We start from the raw sequence: 17323 nt of genomic DNA, 5'->3' as shown, positions 1-17323 counted from the left end.
CCACAATGTTGGTTTTATTAATCATAAAGCAAGGCTAACATAATTACAAAGCAGGTTCAGGATTCCAAACTCAATGACATTTTGTTACACATTTAACTTGGTTTCATACACATTAAACAAAGCAAAGCACAACACAAAGTCATACAACAAAGGGTGAGAAGTTAATAACAAACATGAAGTCAGTCCATGAGCACAGTTGAGATGAGGCCTCAGTCCAGTCCAGGGCAGCTCTCAGTGCGTGCTGTGTATTTTGTTCTAGCAGTGGAGGATCTCTATTATGTTCAGAGATCAATCAGGCAGAGCCTTTGGCACCAGTTGTCTCTTCAATGTGGTGAGATGTGAAAGGATCAGTATCTGCAGTCTGACAGTTTGCTGCGAAAGTCCTCAAAGGAGTTTAATCAGTCTTGGGCTTTTGCAGGCCTCTTCTGGTTCTGCTGGTTATCAGTTCTGGACGTCATTTGGGCATCTGTGCTGGTTTCAGCAATATCTGGTCTTAGCTACTACGCCCTTGGCTGCTGACATGAGTCACTGCTTGACGTGAGTGACTCCATCTTGCTCTCTACAATATTTTTAAACAATTTGAATGTAAGTTACAGATATCATGAAACTTCACCCCTAGATACTTCAGCATGTACATCCAAAGAAATAAGACATTCTCTCACATAATTACATTATCACTCTTAAGAAAATTAACAATAATTCCCTAATATCTGATAGGCTTTCGGTATTTAATTTCCTAATCATTTCTCTTTTTAAAAGATTTTATTTATCCATTCGAAAGAGAGAGTGAGAGAGAGAGAGAGAGAGAGAGCACAAGTAGGGGTAGGGGGAGAAGCAGACTCCTTTGCCAAGCAGGGAGCCTGATGTGGGGCTCAACGCGGGGCTCCATCCCAGGACCCTGGGATCATGACCCGAGTGAAGGCAGTCACTTAACCAACTGAGCCACTCAGGCGCCCCAATTTCCTAATCATTTCAAAAATATTTTGCATAGGGGTGCCTGGCTGGCTCAGTAGAGCATGCGACTCTTGATCTCTCCATCTCAAGGTCATGAGTTCAAGTCCCAAATTGCGTGTGGAGCCAACTTAAAAATTTTTTTAAATGTTCTGTACAGCTGATTTTTCTGTAAAATGCATCTTTTAGTTTGGCAACAGACCTTTTCAACTTTGAATGAACCTTCTTAACATCTAAGTAATATCTGTGTTTATCTAGACTTTTTATTTCTCCTTGTGTAATTAAAGGTTTTGCATCCAATTAATTCAAAGACAGGAGGGGAGAAGACTTGCGTTTTTTCCATTCTATTAAGTGGGTCTTTTGCTTGTACCTAATATTAAATTAGACCTAATGCTGTTGCTAAAAGGATGTAGGTCTTAGTGATTTTAAATAAAAGGGGTGGATTATAGGGTATTCTGGGACTCTCTGTGCCCATTTTAGGCCACATTTGACCTCTTAGCTTTCTTTTCAGTTTTTCAAGATTTTCAAGATTCTACCTATGTTTACCGACTAGTCAATATGTGCTAGGGACATATAATTAAGATAGACATGGTCTCTGCCCTCAAGGGAGAAAAATCACTTAATAGTTTCAATAAGAAAAAAACAATCATGTTTACTGAAAATGTACTATACAAGAGCTCAGAACTGGTATTCCCTTTAATCCCAGCCTCCATCTTTTGTGTTCCCTGGCCCTGAGGTCTCCATATGTCAGACATCTGGGTGTCATTGTTATATGCCATCTCCCCGCCTCCCCCATGCAGTGCCTTAGCCTGGTGCTCCAACTCTCCAGTCCTGCAGCATTGATGCTATGTATTCACCCCTAAAGCACCAATATATAAGTTCTAGGCACAAAAGTCCTGGAGCCTCAAGCCCTTTGGTTCCACGACTCCTGGATTATGACTGGGGAAAAGAGAGTAACTGCCCAAATGTTTTAGTCAGCTATTGCTGCAAAAATTCTGCAGAATACACCACTCCAAATTCAGTGGTTTAAAACTACAAGCATTCAAAAATAAATAAATAGGGGTGCCCGGCTGGCTCAGTCGGAAAAGCATGCGACTCTTGTTCTTGGCCTTTGGAGCCCCACATTGGTATAGAGATTACTTAAAAATAAAATATTTTAAAATAAAAAAAAGCATTCATTTTCTTTTACAGGTCTGTGGGTTGCTTGCTCCTTGGCTATTCCAGGCAAGATACTTTTTTTTTTTTAAGATTCTTATCTCTAGTCTCTGGGTTCCAAGTTCTAGGTCGAAGGTTGGGTTCACATGTGCTCCATGTGTTTGTATAGCAGCTACCCAGGTCAAATTGCCACAGCACAAGAAGACAAGAGGCCTGTGTTCATATAATTTCCTATTCCATCATCATATACTGTTGATTAAAGCAAGTCACATGGCCAACCTCCAAGTCAGTAGGGCAGGGAAATAGAGTATGCCAACTCAGAAGGGGAGTAGAGTGAATTTTTGTGGAACACTAATATATTAGACCAAGATTTCCAGGAAAAAAGGCACAGAAGCGGGTAGAAAGGATAGATTCAAGGGTAGGACACATAAAAGCTAATTCTGGCCATGATTAGAGCTGGAAAAGCCCTCCCAAAACACTACCAACCAGGAAGTAATATGGAGGACCCACCTTAAGTGTGTGTAATGATAATAGTGATGAAATGCTATATCATAAAAAAATTCATCATAGCCATCAAAAAAAAAATGAAATCTTGCCATTTGCAATGACATGGCTGGAACTAGAGGGTATCATGCTAAGTGAAATAAGTCAATCAGAAAAAGATAATTATCATATGATCTCACTGATTATGCAGAATTTAAGAAACAAGGCAGAGGATCGTAAGGGAAGAGAGGGAAAAATGAAACAAGACAAAACCAGAGAGGGAGACAAACCATAAGAGATTCTTAATCTCAGGAAACAAACTGAGGGTTGCTGGAGTGGTGGGGGTGGGAGGGATGGGGTGGCTGGGTGATAGACATTGGGGAGGGTATGTGCTATGGTGAGTGCTGTGAATTGTGTATAAGACTGTTGAATCACAGACCTGTACCCCTGAAACAAATAATACATTTTATGTTAATTTTAAAAATAAATTAAATAAATAAATAAATTCATAAACATTGGTACTGCTGAGAGAGATGAAGAATCAACAAATGAGGAAAATATTACAATTTTATTTTTTATTGTATAAGATAAATTATACCTCCTTGCTTGGGCTGCTTACCTTTTTTTTTTTTTTAAGATTTTATTCATTTATTTAACAGAGACACAGCGAGAGAGGGAACACAAGCAGGGGGAGTGGGAGAGGGAGAAGCAGGTTTCCCACAGAGCAGGGAGCCCAATACAGGGTTCGATCCCAGGACCCTGGGATCATGACCTGAGGTGAAGGCAGACACTTTAATGACTGAGCCACCCAGGTGCCCCGGCTGCTTACCTTTTATGATTCACAATGTAGGTACAATAACTACTACAAATATCATTAGATATGTCAAATTGTGTTATTTTACTTATAGTAGAAAAGTTTATATGCTGTTTATAGATTTTTGCCATGCAATTTGATTTTTTGCTCATAACTAGAGGGATCCATGATCCAAACTAGAGTGGAAGCTAAGATAATAGAAAGAAAAGAATATAATAGCTATTTTGCAGAAATTATTAATAGAAAAAATGGTTAAACAATTGGATTAGATTTAAGAGATAGATAAATCCAAGATATTTTTGTATACAAGCCTATGTGACTTCTTGAATAGTATAATCAACAAAAGCCAGAGAGTTGTGAGGGGTCTGAGAAATAATCTATGATATTGTGATTTACAATAAAAAATATGTATTTGGTCTTTAACTCATTCCTGGCACAGAGCTCCTGAAACCCTTGTAAATTTCTAAGAGATAAGGGCCCTGGGAGAATCTTTTGTTCTAATGAGGCTACTCTAGGTGGGCTCCCGGATGGCTTTTGGATGCAGGCTGGTAACGGGAAAGACTAAGCCATGATTAGAAATTTGGAATTTTCAGCCTCACACCCCACACCCCAGGGGAGAGGGGCTAGAAATGGAGTTAATAATTGATCACTGGTATATGAGGAAGTCTCCATAAAATCCCAATAATATGGGGTTCAGAGTGCTTCCAGGGTTGGTGAACACATCCACACACCCCAAATCTAAGGAGACAGAAGCTCCTGTGCTCAGGACCCTCCCATACCTCGCCCTATGTATCTCTTCATCTGGCTTTTCATCTGTGTCTTTCATCATACTACTTAATAAACTGATAAACATGTTTCCCTGGGTTTTGTGAGCCACTTTATCAAATTAATTGAACCTGAGAAGCGGGTCATGGGAAACTCAGATTTACTGTTGGTCAGAAGCACAGGTGACAACCTGGATTTGTGGTTGGCCTCTGAATTGGGGTGGGAGTAGTTTTGTGGGACTGAGGACTTAAGCTGTGGGATCTGATGCTATTTCCACGTAGATAGGGTCAGAACTGAATTGAGTTAAATTGTAGGACACCCAGCTGGGGTCGGAGAATTGCTTGGACTAGAGAGAAAACTCCCATACATTGAAATTGGGTGCAGAATCTTAAGACTGTCAACTGTTCTTCTCAATCCTATGCAACACATGCTGCTTCTCTCATCCAGATTGCCTTGTGACTTGTTTTGACCAATGACCTATGGCAAAAGTTATATTGTGCAGTTATGCTGTGCAGTTAAGGACCTTTCTGTTAAGGGGCCTTCTTGAACATTTCAGCCTCAGCGGAGCTCCCAGCTGAATGTAGCCAGAAGAGTAGTCCTAGTCAATACCATGTTAGCACGGACGCCTGGGTGGCTCAGTTGGTTAAGCATTTACCTTTGGCTTAGGTCATGACCCCAGGGTCCTGGGATCAAGTCCCACATTGGGCTTCTTGCTCAGTGGGGAGCCTGCTTCTCCCTCTGCCACTCCCTCTGCTTGTGCTCTCTCGCTTTCTCTCTGTCAAATAAATAAATAAGATCTTTTAAAAAATAAAATAAAGTTAAGCATACATTTATAGCACAACCCAACAGTTCCGCTCTTTGGTATTCATCCAAAGGAAATGAAAACATATACCTATGCAAGGACTTGATCCTGAATATTTATAGCAATTTTATTCTTAATAGCTCTAAACTGGACCCAACCCAAATGTCCATCAAGAGGTGAATGAAGGGGCGCCTGGGTGACTCAATCAGTTGGGCATCAGACTCTTGATTTTGGCTCAGGTCATGATATCAGGGTTCTGAGATAGAGCCCCAGGCCAAGCTCCACACTGGGCATGGAGCCTGCCTCTCTCTCCCTCTCCCTCTGCACTGCCCCCCACTTCTCTCTCTCTCTCAAAAAAAGAAAAAAAGAGGTGAATGGATAAGCAAATAGGTTTCCTTTTATTGCTAAGTAGCATTTCATGGTATGGATGTACCATTCAGTGTACCACATTGTTTTCTATTCTCTCTCTCTCTCTCTCTCTCTCTCAAATAAATAAATAAATAAATAAATCTTTAAAATGGCTATACATGGGACGTCTGGTTGGCTCAGTCGTTAAGGGTCTGCCTTTGGCTCAGGTCATGATCCCTGGGTCCTGTGATCAAGTCTCGCATCGGGCTCCTTGCTCAGCCGGGAGCCTGCTTCTCCCACTGCCTGCTGCTCTCCTTGTTTGTGTGCTCTCATTCTCTCTCTCTTGCTCACTCTCTCTCTCAAATAAATAAATAATATCTTAAAAAAATAAAAAATAAAAATAAGTAAAAAAATAAAATGGCTATACAGGAGTGCCAGGCTGGCTCACTCGGTAGAGCATGTGATTCTTTTTTTTTTTTTTGAAGAGTTTTATTTTATTTATTTTATTCATTTATTTGGAGCATGAGTGGGGTGAGAGGCAGAGGAAAAAGAGAGAATCTTTTTTTTTTTAAAGATTTTATTTATTTGACAAAGAGAGAGAGACAGCGAGAGAGGGAACACAAGCAGGGGGAGTGGGAGAGGGAGAAGCAGGCCTCCTGCCGAGCAGGGAGCCTGATGCGGGGCTTGATCCCAGGATCCTGGGATCATGACCTGAGCTGAAGGCAGACACTTAATGACTGAGCCACCCAGGCACCCCAAGAAGAGAGAATCTTAAGCAGTCTCTGCACTGTCAAGCCCGACATGGGGCTCGATCTCATCACCCTGAGATCATGACCTGAGCTGAAATCAAGAGTCAGATGCTTAACTGACTGAGCCACCCAGGTGCCCCGAGCATGTGACTGTTGATCTCAGGGTTGTGAGTTCAAGCCCCACATGGGGTGTAGAAATTACTTTAAAATAAATAAACTTCAAAAAAATAAATAAAATGGCTGTACAGTTTGTACTTCCACCAGCAACTCCTAATTTTTATGAACTGAATTGTGTCCTCCCCACCCGAATTTATCTGTTGAAGCCCTAACCCCCAATGTGACTATATTTGGAGATATATCCTTTAAAGATATAATAAAGGCTAAATGAATTCATGAGGGTAAGGACCTAATCCAATAGGACTAGTGTCCTTACAAGAAGAGAAGAGACACCAGAAGTCTACACACCCAAAGGAAAGGTCTAGTGAGGACACAGTGATATGGCGGTGATACGGTGGCCATCTACAAGTCAGGAAGAGAGGCTTCACCAGAAACCAGCTCTGTCAGCACCTTGATTTTTGACCTCCAGCCCCCAGAACAGTGAAAAAAAATCTTCTGTTGCTTATGCCTCCAAGACATATTCTGTGATAGCAGCCAGAGCAGACTAATCCAGGTATATAGTGGTATTTCATTGTGGTTTTAGTTTTCATTTCCTTAGTGATTAATAATCTTAAACCTCTGTTTGTGTATTTATATGACATCTCTAGCTCTTGTGATGTATCTGTATATAATTATGAATATTAGTGCATCAAAACCAATTTTTGCTCTACAAATTTCTTAATTTGTTAGGATAGTTGTTTCTACCATGATGCTGTGATTCATCAGCATTTGTATTTGCATAATCTTTGTAAAACTTAGGTTTCTTTTTCTGTTTTAGATATAAGGTTTGGTTTTTTTTTTTAAAGATTTTATTTATTTATTTGACAGAGAGAGACAGCAAGAGAAAGAACACAAGCAGGGGGAGTGGGAGAGAGAGAAGCAGGCTTCCCGCTGAGCAAGGAGCCGGATGTGGGGCTCGATCTCAAGACCCTGGGATCATGACCTGAGCTGAAGGCAGTTGCTTAACGACTGAGCCACCCAGGTGCCCCCCAAATTAGGTTTCAATGCTGAAATTTTTAAATGAAATTTACAATAGCCTTCACAATGTTAGATGTTCACATGTTTCACCTTAGGCAGAATGACCTTCCAAAAACTTTATATTGATTTCGTGAGTTAGATGAAAAAAAAAAACTATTATTGAAATGAATGGATTTTCTGTTTGAAGCATCTAATAACACTGACATAAAAGCAGGCACCATTTTAACTGTAAAATCTTATTCTGCTAATGGAGCCAACACACTAACAGCTATTGCTCCACTTTTCATAAGTGCATAAGAAAGCATTCAATAAAAAATGAGTAAATTAATTGAAACAGTCATTTGATCTAATGCATCACATAGTGGTAGGTAAGTCGGCTTTCTACACCTGCTCATGTTAAATTTTTGTCTTTCAGCATAGTCTTTTTACTTTTTTATTTTTATTTCTTTAAAGATTTTACTTATTTGACAGAGAGACACAGTGAGAGAGGGAACACAAGCAGGGAGAAGCAGGCTGCCCCCTGAGCAGGGAGCCTGATGTGGGGCTCGATCCCAGGACCCTGGGATCGTGACCTGAGCCGAAGGCAGATGCTTAACGACTAAGCCACCCAGGCGCCCCGGGCATAGTCTTTTTAAAAAAAGTGCTCCCTTTTGAAGTAGATGCCAACGCTTTTTCAACTGATTCGTCTTTTGGATTTTTAGTAGTTGGTACAATCACTGTGGCCCCCATAGTGGATGTAAATAGTGGCAAACACATTGCACAAGTTACACTTCCATCATCGATGGAAATACAGTACTTAATTTTTCATTAAACATGCATGTTATGGTTGAATTATGTTGTGTTCTTCTCCAAAATTCATGTATGTTAAAGTCCTAGACTCCAGTACGACAGAATGTGTTCTTATTTGGGTGTAGGGTTTTGCAGATTTTTTAATTTTTATTTTTTTTAAAGATCTTATTTATTTGACAGAGAGAGACAGCGAGAGAGGGAACACAAGCAGGGGGGAGTGGGAGAGGGAGAAGCAGGCTTCCCGCTGAGCAGGGAGCCCAACACGGGGCTCAATCCCAGGACCCTGGGGTCATGACCTGAGCCAAAAGCAGATGCTTAACAACTGAGCTACCCAGGCGCCCCGGGTTTTGCAGATTTAATTAGTTAAGATGAGGTATACTGGAGTAGGGTGGGCCCCTAATCCAATATGACTGGTGTCCTTATCAAAAGGCTAAATCTGGATACAGGCACATACACAAGGAGAATATCATGTGAAGATAAAGAAAGAGATTGGGGTGATGCCAAAAGATGCTAGCAAATGACCAAAAGCTAGGGGACAGGCATGGAATAGATTCTCCTAAACAGCCCTCAGAAAAAACCTGCCCTCCCAATACTTCTTTTCAGACTTCCAGCCTCCAGAACTGTGAGAAAACAAATTTCTGTTGTTCAAGCCTCCCAGTTTGTGGTACTTGTTATATGGAAGCCCTAGAAAACTAGTATCTGGGTCCATGTGTTGGAAGTAACCACATAATAGGAAGTTCTCTTAATTTACTATCCTGTAGAAGAAAATGCTAATTTAAAGAGGAGTAAAAATGTGATACTTGAAGCTTACATATGTATTGTTAATAGATCAATAGTCTCGGGGCGCCTGGGTGGCTCAGTCAGTAGGGCATCTGACTCTTGATTTCGGCTTGGGTTGTGATCTCAGGATTGTGAGATCTGGCCCCATGTGAGGCTCATCGCTCAGCGCTGGGTCTACTTGAGATTCTCTCCCTTTCCCTCTGCCCCTCCCTGCTCATGCTTTCTCTCTCTCTCTCAGTCCTTAAGCATCTCCCTTCGGCTAGGGAGGTAGGCCACTAAATTTTGGAGTTCATTTTTATGCAGCAATAGATAATTAAAGCATCATCATAAGGATTTTGGCTTTTATTCTGAGTGAAATGGTTCTATGAACTGAATTGTGTCTCCTCCCTGCCCCTTCCATTCAGATGTTGAACCCCCCATGTGATTGTATTGAAGATAGAGCCTTTATAGAAGTAAGTAAGGTTAAATGAGGTCATAAGGGTAGGGCTCTGATCCAATAGTATTAGCGTCCTAATAAGAAAAACCACCCAGAGAGTTTCTTCACATTTTCTCTGATATGTGAGGACATAACGAGAAGACAGTCTTCAAGCCAGGAGGGGAGCTTTCACCAGAACCCAAGCAGGCTGGCACCCTGATCTTGGATTTCTGGTCTCTAGAACTGTGAAAAAACAAAGTTCTGTTGGTTGAGGCACCCCGTTTATGGTATTTTGTTATGGTGGCCCAGGCTGACTGATACATATAGGAAGATAATAGTTTTTGAGCCAAGAAGTAACATCATCTGACCTTTCAAAAAAATTATTCTGGCTGCTACATTGAAAAAAACAAAGAGAAAACCTAGAGGTAGCTGAGGGAAGAAACAAGAAGACCAGTTAGAAAGGTGGTGGAATGATCTAGATAAGATATAATAGTGGCTTGGACCACTTAGGTAGTAGCTATGCAGATGATGAGAAATGATAAGAATCTGATTTATGAATCTACAAACAAGGTTGCTGACAAATTGAATGTGACGTACAAAAGAGACAGTCAAGGATGGCTCAAAGTTTTTTTGCCTGAGCAAGTAGACAGGTGAGATCATTTAATGAGATGGGGAAGAATGCGAACAGCAATTTGGGGAGGACTGACTAGTAAGATCAGGAAATCTGTTTGAGAATATTAGGTTTGAAATACCTGTTATGATTCTGCACCCAATATTGATGTATGGGTTTTTTCCCCACAATTCTCTAACACCAGCTGGGTATCATACAATTTAATTCATTTCTGACACTATCTACCTGATAGTAGTGTCAGATCCCACGGGATAGGGACTCAGTCCTTCACGACTGCCCTCCCCCCACTTCAGATGGCAGGGCAAATCCAGGTAGTCACTAATGTTTCTCACCAAATGACTATGGGTTGGAGACTCCAACATAACCCCCTCCTTGGGTTTGATTAACTTGCCAGAGTGACTCAGATAACTTAGAGAACATTTTACTTGCTAGATTACCAGTTTATTATGAAAGGTTAATTCAGGAGCAGCCAGATGGAAGAGATGCACAGGGCAAGGTATGTAGGAAAGGACATGGAGCTTCTGTGTCCTCTCCAGGAGTGCCACTGTCCCCGAATCTCCATGTGTTCACAAACTTGGTGGCTCTCTGACCCTAGCCTTTTGAGTTTTTATGAAGACTCCAATTCTGTAGGCATGATTGATCAAGTCACTGGCAATAAATTCAACTTCCTGCCTCCCTTCCCCAGAGGTCAGGGGGGTAGGACTGAAAATTCCAACTGTCCAATCACCAGGTTGGTTCCCCTTGCAGGCAGCCCCCATTCTTGGTGCTTTCCAAAAGTCTCCTCTTTAACATAATCTTAGAGGTGGTTGAAAGAGGTTGGTTTTGAATATCAAGATACATTTATCACTCTTTTTTTTAAAGATTTATTTATTTATTTAAGAGAATGAGAGAGAGAGTACATGAGAGGGGGGAGGATCAGAGGGAGAAGCAGACTCCCCGCTGATGCGGGACTCCAGGATCATGACCTGAGCCGAAGGCAGTTGCTTAACCAACTGAGCCACCCAGGCGCCCTACATTTATCACTCTTATTACTCAGGAAATTCCAAGGGTTTTAGGTGCTGTATGCCAGAAATGAGATGAAGACCAAATACATATTTCTTATAAATTACAATATTATACCTATACACATCCATTCAACAAGAGAAATATTCAGTCTGGAGACATAAATTTAGGAGTTGTGAGAATACCTAATTTAAAGCCACAAAGATATCTAGGAACTGAGAGTAAACTGAGAAGGGGAAATACAAAGATTAAGTCCTGGGACCCTTGAATGTTCAGAGCAACTACTCAAATTATGGTTTGTGGCTCCATGGGGTTCTTTGAGATCTTTACATGGGGGCCTGGAGGTCAGAACTATTTTTGTAATAATTCACAAACAGTATCTGCCTTTAAAAAAAACTGTATTAACAATTGCTTTGGAAATACAAAAACAATGGTGGGTAAACCTGCTGCCACTTTAGCACAAATCAAGACAGTATCATTGAACTCTATTAGAAACCACTGTACTTTTCATCACTGCTCTTGTAGTTAAAATAAAGGTGTCAGTTTCATTGAAAAATGTTCTTGAGGACAGAGTAAACATTACTCATTAAATCTCAACCCTTCAGTACATATTTATTTAGCATTCTATCAACATGGAAAGTCCTTTTATAGCCAAAGAACTAGGCTTGTCTTAAAGAAAGACACTTGTGCCACTGTTTGAATCGCAAGTTGAACTAACTGATATTTTTCATGGAACACAATTTTTACTTGAAAAAAAAATGACTAACAGAAAAAAATATGCTTTTTCAGGCTTGGGTTTTTAACAGACATTTTCTTGAAAATGAACCAAGTGACCTTGCTACTTCAAGGAAAACAACTGATGGCATTCATTACCGGTGATAAAATTTGAACTTTCGGGCAAAACTTAGAATTTTGGAAGACTTATAGATGCCCCTGTGAGCTTGACAGATTCCCAATACTTGTTTGATGAGATGGATGGTGATAATAGCAAATCTAATTTTTTTTGATATCATATAATGAGATGTGCAGACATTGGGAAGATCTGCATAATTCAGGGAAACAATATTTTCTTTTTTTTTAAGATTTTATTTTCTTAAGTAATCTCTACACCCAGTGTGGGGCTCAAATTCATGACCCTGAGATCAAGAGTAGCATGCTCTTGGGGCACTTGGGTGGCTCAGTCGGTTAAGCCTCCAACTCTTGGTTTTAGCTCAGGTCATGATCTCAGGGTCCTGAGATGGAGCCCTGTATAGGGGCTTCATGCTCAGTGGGGAGTATGCTTGAGATTCTCTCCCTCAGTCTCTGTCCCTCACCCCCCTCGGGCTCTTTCTCTCTCAGATAAATATTAAAAAAGAAATACTCCTTCCTTTTCCAAATACATATCTGTGTGAGGTCAGATGTTCTTCATATGCTTCAACCAAAAGAACCTGTTACAATAGATTAGCTTTTAAACTGGACTAGGTAGTGGGCAAATTTTTTTCCATAAAAGTCCGTATACTAAAAAAGTCCATATTTTAGGATTTGCAGGCTATATGATCTTTGTCACAAATATGCAACTCTTCCATTGTAGTGAAAAAGCTGCCATAAACATACAGAAGTGAATGCGTATGGCTGTGTTCCAGTAAATCCAGTAAAATAGGCAGTGGGCTGAATTTGGCCTGTAGGCTATAGTTTGTGGATCGCTAGACCTCCAAGATGGACATTAAAGAGATTTTTAAAAATGTAAAACAATGTCAGTCTTATCACAGATTTGTTTTGGAAAAGACAGTTTTCTTTTTCACAAAAATGATATTTATATTAACATGTAATTGAATTATAATTATTATTTTTAAATGAATCAATAGATAATTATTATAAAAGCCTCAATTTTAATTTCTTTTTTTTAAAGATTTTATTTATTTATTTCAGAGAGAGAGAAAATGAGAGATAGAAAGCACGAGAGGGAAGAGGGTCAGAGGGAGAAGCAGACTCTCCACTGAGCAGGAAGCCCGATGTGGGACTCGATCCTGGGAATCCAGGATCATGACCTAAGCCGAAGGCAGTCGCTTAACCAACTGAGCCGCCCAGGCGGCCCTCAATTTTAATTTGCAGTGGAGTAAATATTAATAGATACAAGCCACATAACCAAAAGCTTTTTGATGTTCTCCATAATTTTTAAGATAGTGTAAAGGGGTTCCTGGGACTAAAAAGTTTGAGTAGTAGTAGTAGTTTAAAAGTTGGAGGTTTAGGGGCACCTGGGTGGCTCAGTGGGTTGAGCGTCTAACTTTGGCTCAGGTCATGATCCCGGGGTCCTGGGATGGAGCCCTGCATCGGGCTCCCTGCTCAGCAGGAAGCCTGCTTCTCCCTCTGCCTCTGCCCCTCTGCCCACTTGTGTGTTCTCTCTCTCTCTCTCTTTCAAATAAATAAATAAATAAATAAATCTTTAAAAAAAAAATCTTTGTAAAAAAGTTGGAGGTTTAAAGTTTAAAAGTTGGGGACATGAGAAGGAACCAGCGAGACAGCTCACGACAACGTAGGAAAACTGGAAATGTGAATTCCTGGAAGCCAAGTCAAGAAATTCTTTCAAGGAAGATGGTGTGAGGTTAACTATGTCCATTGAGAATAACCTTGTCAAAATGCTAATGAAGAAACCAACAGACAGGGAAGTGTTAAGCTTCAAGGGAGAGAAGGACTAATCATTTTTTGAAGGACACTGGAGAAGAGGAAGGTGATGGTATCAGAGCACTGGTTGAAGACTTTGTTTTAATGAGTGAAAAGTCCCACTTCTATTGAAACAAGAGGTAGTAAATAAAGGATGAGGGCAACTGCAGACACATTTGTAGGTGCGGAAGCAGGAAACTGAGGGAGTGCCAATCTGATGGCTTCTATTTTCGCTTAGGAGTAGGAGGTTGACGCATCTGTTGAGATGAGGGGGTGAAATGTTTGGAGGCGTAGAGGATGAACAAAGTGAAAGGCTGGAGAAAAGAGAGCTAAGGAAATTAGAAGGGAGTCCAGGTAATGTTGAGTTTCCAGGTGGGATTTAGGATCATGAATATATCATTCAATGCACCAATCTGTATAATTGTTGGTTTTTCTCTAGCAAGTATTTAACAGTCCAAGCGTTAGTAAAGACTTACAGGCAACAGACCTGCTGGACAGGGGTAGGTAAGTATTTTTCTGTAAAGAGACAGATAGTACATATTTTAGGATTTGTGGGCCAGATGGTCTCTATCACAGCTATTCAACTCAGCCTCTGTAGTGTGAAATCAGCCATAGACAATATGTAAACGAATGAGCATGACTATATATTCAAATAAAACTATTTATGGACACTAGAATTTGAATTTAATACAACTTTCATGTGTCATAAAATATCCTTATTTTGAATTTTTTAACCAGTTAAAAATGTAAAAATAATTATTAGCTTGTGAGCCATACAAAAATAGACAGTGGGTAGATTTGATCTGCAGTGCCCACAGTTTGTGAACCTTTGCATGCACTAGACTGTGGCAGATTATTTTTTTTTTAAGATTTTATTTATTTGTCAGAGAGAGCGAGCTAGCACAAGCAGAGGGAGTGGCAAGCAGAGGGAGAAAGCACAGGCTTTCTGCTGAGCAAGGAGCCCCATACAGGACTTGATCTCAGAACTCTGGGATCATGACTTGAGCCGAAGGCAGTCACTCAACCTACTGAGCTACTCAGGCGTCCCTAGACTGTGGCAGATTAGAAAAAGTTGCACCCGGGCGCCTGCGTGGCTCAGATGGTTAAGTGTCTGCCTTCGGCTCAGGTCATGATCCCAGGGTCCTGGGATCGAGTGCCGCATCGGGCTCCCTGCTCCCTGGGAGCCTGCTTCTCCCTCTGCTTCTCTCTCTCTCTCTCTCCCTTTGTCTCTCATGAATAAAAAATAAAATCTTTAAAAAAAAAAAAAGAAAAGAAAAGAAAAAGTTGCACCCTCAGGGAAGAACTACCCCAGGACTTTGAATACAGCTTGGGTTGGTTTCCACTTGTTCCCTTTGTAGGGTGCTCTTGTGTAATGTATAACATGCATCTATTTATTTTATTTTGTTTTTATTTTAAGTAGGTTCTAAACCCCACATTGGGCTTAAACTCATGACCCTGAGATTAAGAGTTGCATGCTCTACTGACTGAGCCAGCCAGGCACCCCAACATGCATCTGTTTATATGATGGTCCTTGCAGAGTTAGTCTATCAGGTGATATGACAAAAGGAAATAGAGCATGGGAATTGAAGATATGGATACAAAATGTCTGAAGTGATGCACCACTGCAATATAAACAGGATAGAAATAGAAGTTAAAGTAGAAAGCCGCTGATAAGACACCCATGTCAGAGGGTCAAGGGCAACTAAGTCTTGATGAGCTCAAGGAACTGATGGTTAACAGAAGTGACTAAGGGAAGAATTGGAAGGAAGAGCAAAGTTCTAGAGTGGTATGTTTGCATGTAAGATTTTAGAGTGAAAGAGCTCCAGGTTAATAACAGGATATGGATGGTTCACCCAGGGGTCAAAGTCTTTGATGAGAAAGAGGTAATGACCAAGTTGTCAGTAAGTGACACTACCAACAAAGGTTAGAGATTGATGTCATGAATCATAAAGGAACAGAAAGAGTACAAATGTAATGATCTGAAAATGGTTCAAGGACAAAGCGAAGATCCATCAGTTGCTCTAACACATGCCTGACACTCCTTGGTCATCTCCCTTCTAAAAACTAGCTCCCAATCTTTTGCTCCTGTGCTCCAAGGAGTTAGGTCCTTCGAGATCCTTTTCTTTCCTCCCATAGAACTGGTCTGGCAGGAAGACAATAGTGTAGTGTATGTAGTCATGCCACATTTCTGCTTAAAATTCTTTTTTTTTTTTTTAAAAAAAAAGACTTTATTTATTTATTAGAGAGAGAGAGAGCGAGCACAAGCACGGGGAGCAGCAGGCAGAGGGAGAGGCAGACTCCCCCCTGAGATCATGACCTGAGCTGAAGGTAGATGCTTAACCGACTGAGCCACCCAGGCATCCCTCTGCTTAAAGTTCTTGAGTGAATCCCTCTCAGGTTAATTCAACAAGAACTGCTGGTCCCTGCTTACTATTTTAGCCTCTTTTGTAGATTTCCTCCTCCTTTACTCATCATCACCGTGACTAACATTGTGCAAGAGCATAGAATGAACACACTGGTTTTAGAGCTTTACATGTATTATCTCATCCTATATGATGAAGTGGGGTAAATACTATTATTTTATTTATATACTATATTATAGCCAATTTCCCCATTTTCCACTGTCTGGAAGACTCTTCAGTCCCCTTCTCTAGTTACTTCCTGTGGCAGGCTAAATAATGCCCCCTTGTCCCACAGAGACATCCACATCCTAATCCCTAGAACCTCTTACCTTACATGGTAAAAGAGAATTTGCAGATATGATTAGGTTAAGAATTTAAGAATTTTGAAATGGGGTGATTATCCTGGATTATTTGAGTGGGTCCAATGTAATCACAAAGGCCCTCACAAAGAGGGAGGCAGGAGGATCAGAGTGAGAGAGAAGATGAGATATGGAAGTCGAGCAAAGTGATGCCATTGCTGAAAGGGGGCCATCAGCCAAGGAATGTATGTGGTCTACAGAAGTAGGAAAGGGTAAGGAACAGATTCTTCTCTAGAGCATCCAGAAGGAACACAGCCCTGGAACACCTTGATTTTGGACTTCCAATGTCCAGTGACCAGAACTGCAGGAAAATAAATTTGTGCTGTTTTTTTAAATTGATATATAATTGGCATATAACATTATATTAGTTTCAGGTATAAAACATAATTATTTGATATTTGTACATATTGTGAAATTACCACCATGATAAGTTTAATTAACATCCATCACCACACGGTTACATTTTTTTTTCTTGTGATGAGAACTTTTAAGACCTACTCTCTTAACAACTTTCATTAAGTATAGTCACCATGCTGTACAAATACATGTTGTTGTAAGCCACTAAGTTTGTGGTAGTTTGTTACAGCAGCAATAGGAAACACTTCTCAGGGAAGCCTTTTCTGATCTCCCCCCACCCCGCCCCAACCAAATTGGATTAGCCACTCCTCCTCAATGTTTGCTCAACTCCCTGTCCTTGCCTCTCCCATAGCATTTGCCTTGCTGCATTGCATTTCCTTGTTAGGAGCCCATCTCTACCTCTAGGCTGTATGTTCCTCCAACAGGGATCATGTTATATTGTTCCTCCCTATCCCCAGAGCCTAACTTAAAGATACACACCTGCGGCTCAATAGATATTTGTTGGATGATTGAATGAATGAATATGACTTCTCAATCAAAGAGGGCTAAGGTTACGTATTTATATTAAAATCATATGTAGTGGCTATTTAGTTTAAAATGCAACTGAAATTTGTCTTCCTAGCAAGAAAAATAAAAATAAAAAAGGCACAGATTGGACTTTCCTGAATGCCCCATGAACATAAAAGGAAGAAATGGTTACCTCAACAACGAGAAATCTGCTTTCCTTAGAGAAACGAAGTAACAAAG

At 40.6% G+C, this 17323-nt stretch overlaps 1 long non-coding RNA gene across 1 annotated transcript in view; it reads right to left on the bottom strand.

The window, feature by feature from the left end:
- Positions 1-17323, bottom strand: part of LOC114216634 (uncharacterized) — a 29272-nt gene continuing 11949 nt past the window's right edge. Inside the window, exon 4 of the long non-coding RNA XR_003610810.2 lies at positions 1-559. This is a non-coding gene — a long non-coding RNA (uncharacterized LOC114216634). The remainder of the gene's footprint in view (positions 560-17323) is intronic.

Source organism: Eumetopias jubatus, unplaced genomic scaffold (genome assembly GCF_037043125.1).
Source record: "Eumetopias jubatus isolate StellerSeaLion01/CBP00866 unplaced genomic scaffold, mEumJub1_p1.0 scaffold_8, whole genome shotgun sequence".
Lineage (NCBI taxonomy): Eukaryota > Metazoa > Chordata > Mammalia > Carnivora > Otariidae > Eumetopias > Eumetopias jubatus.
Note: the sequence above shows the minus strand (reverse complement) of the source record. Positions and strands in the feature narration are given on the sequence as shown.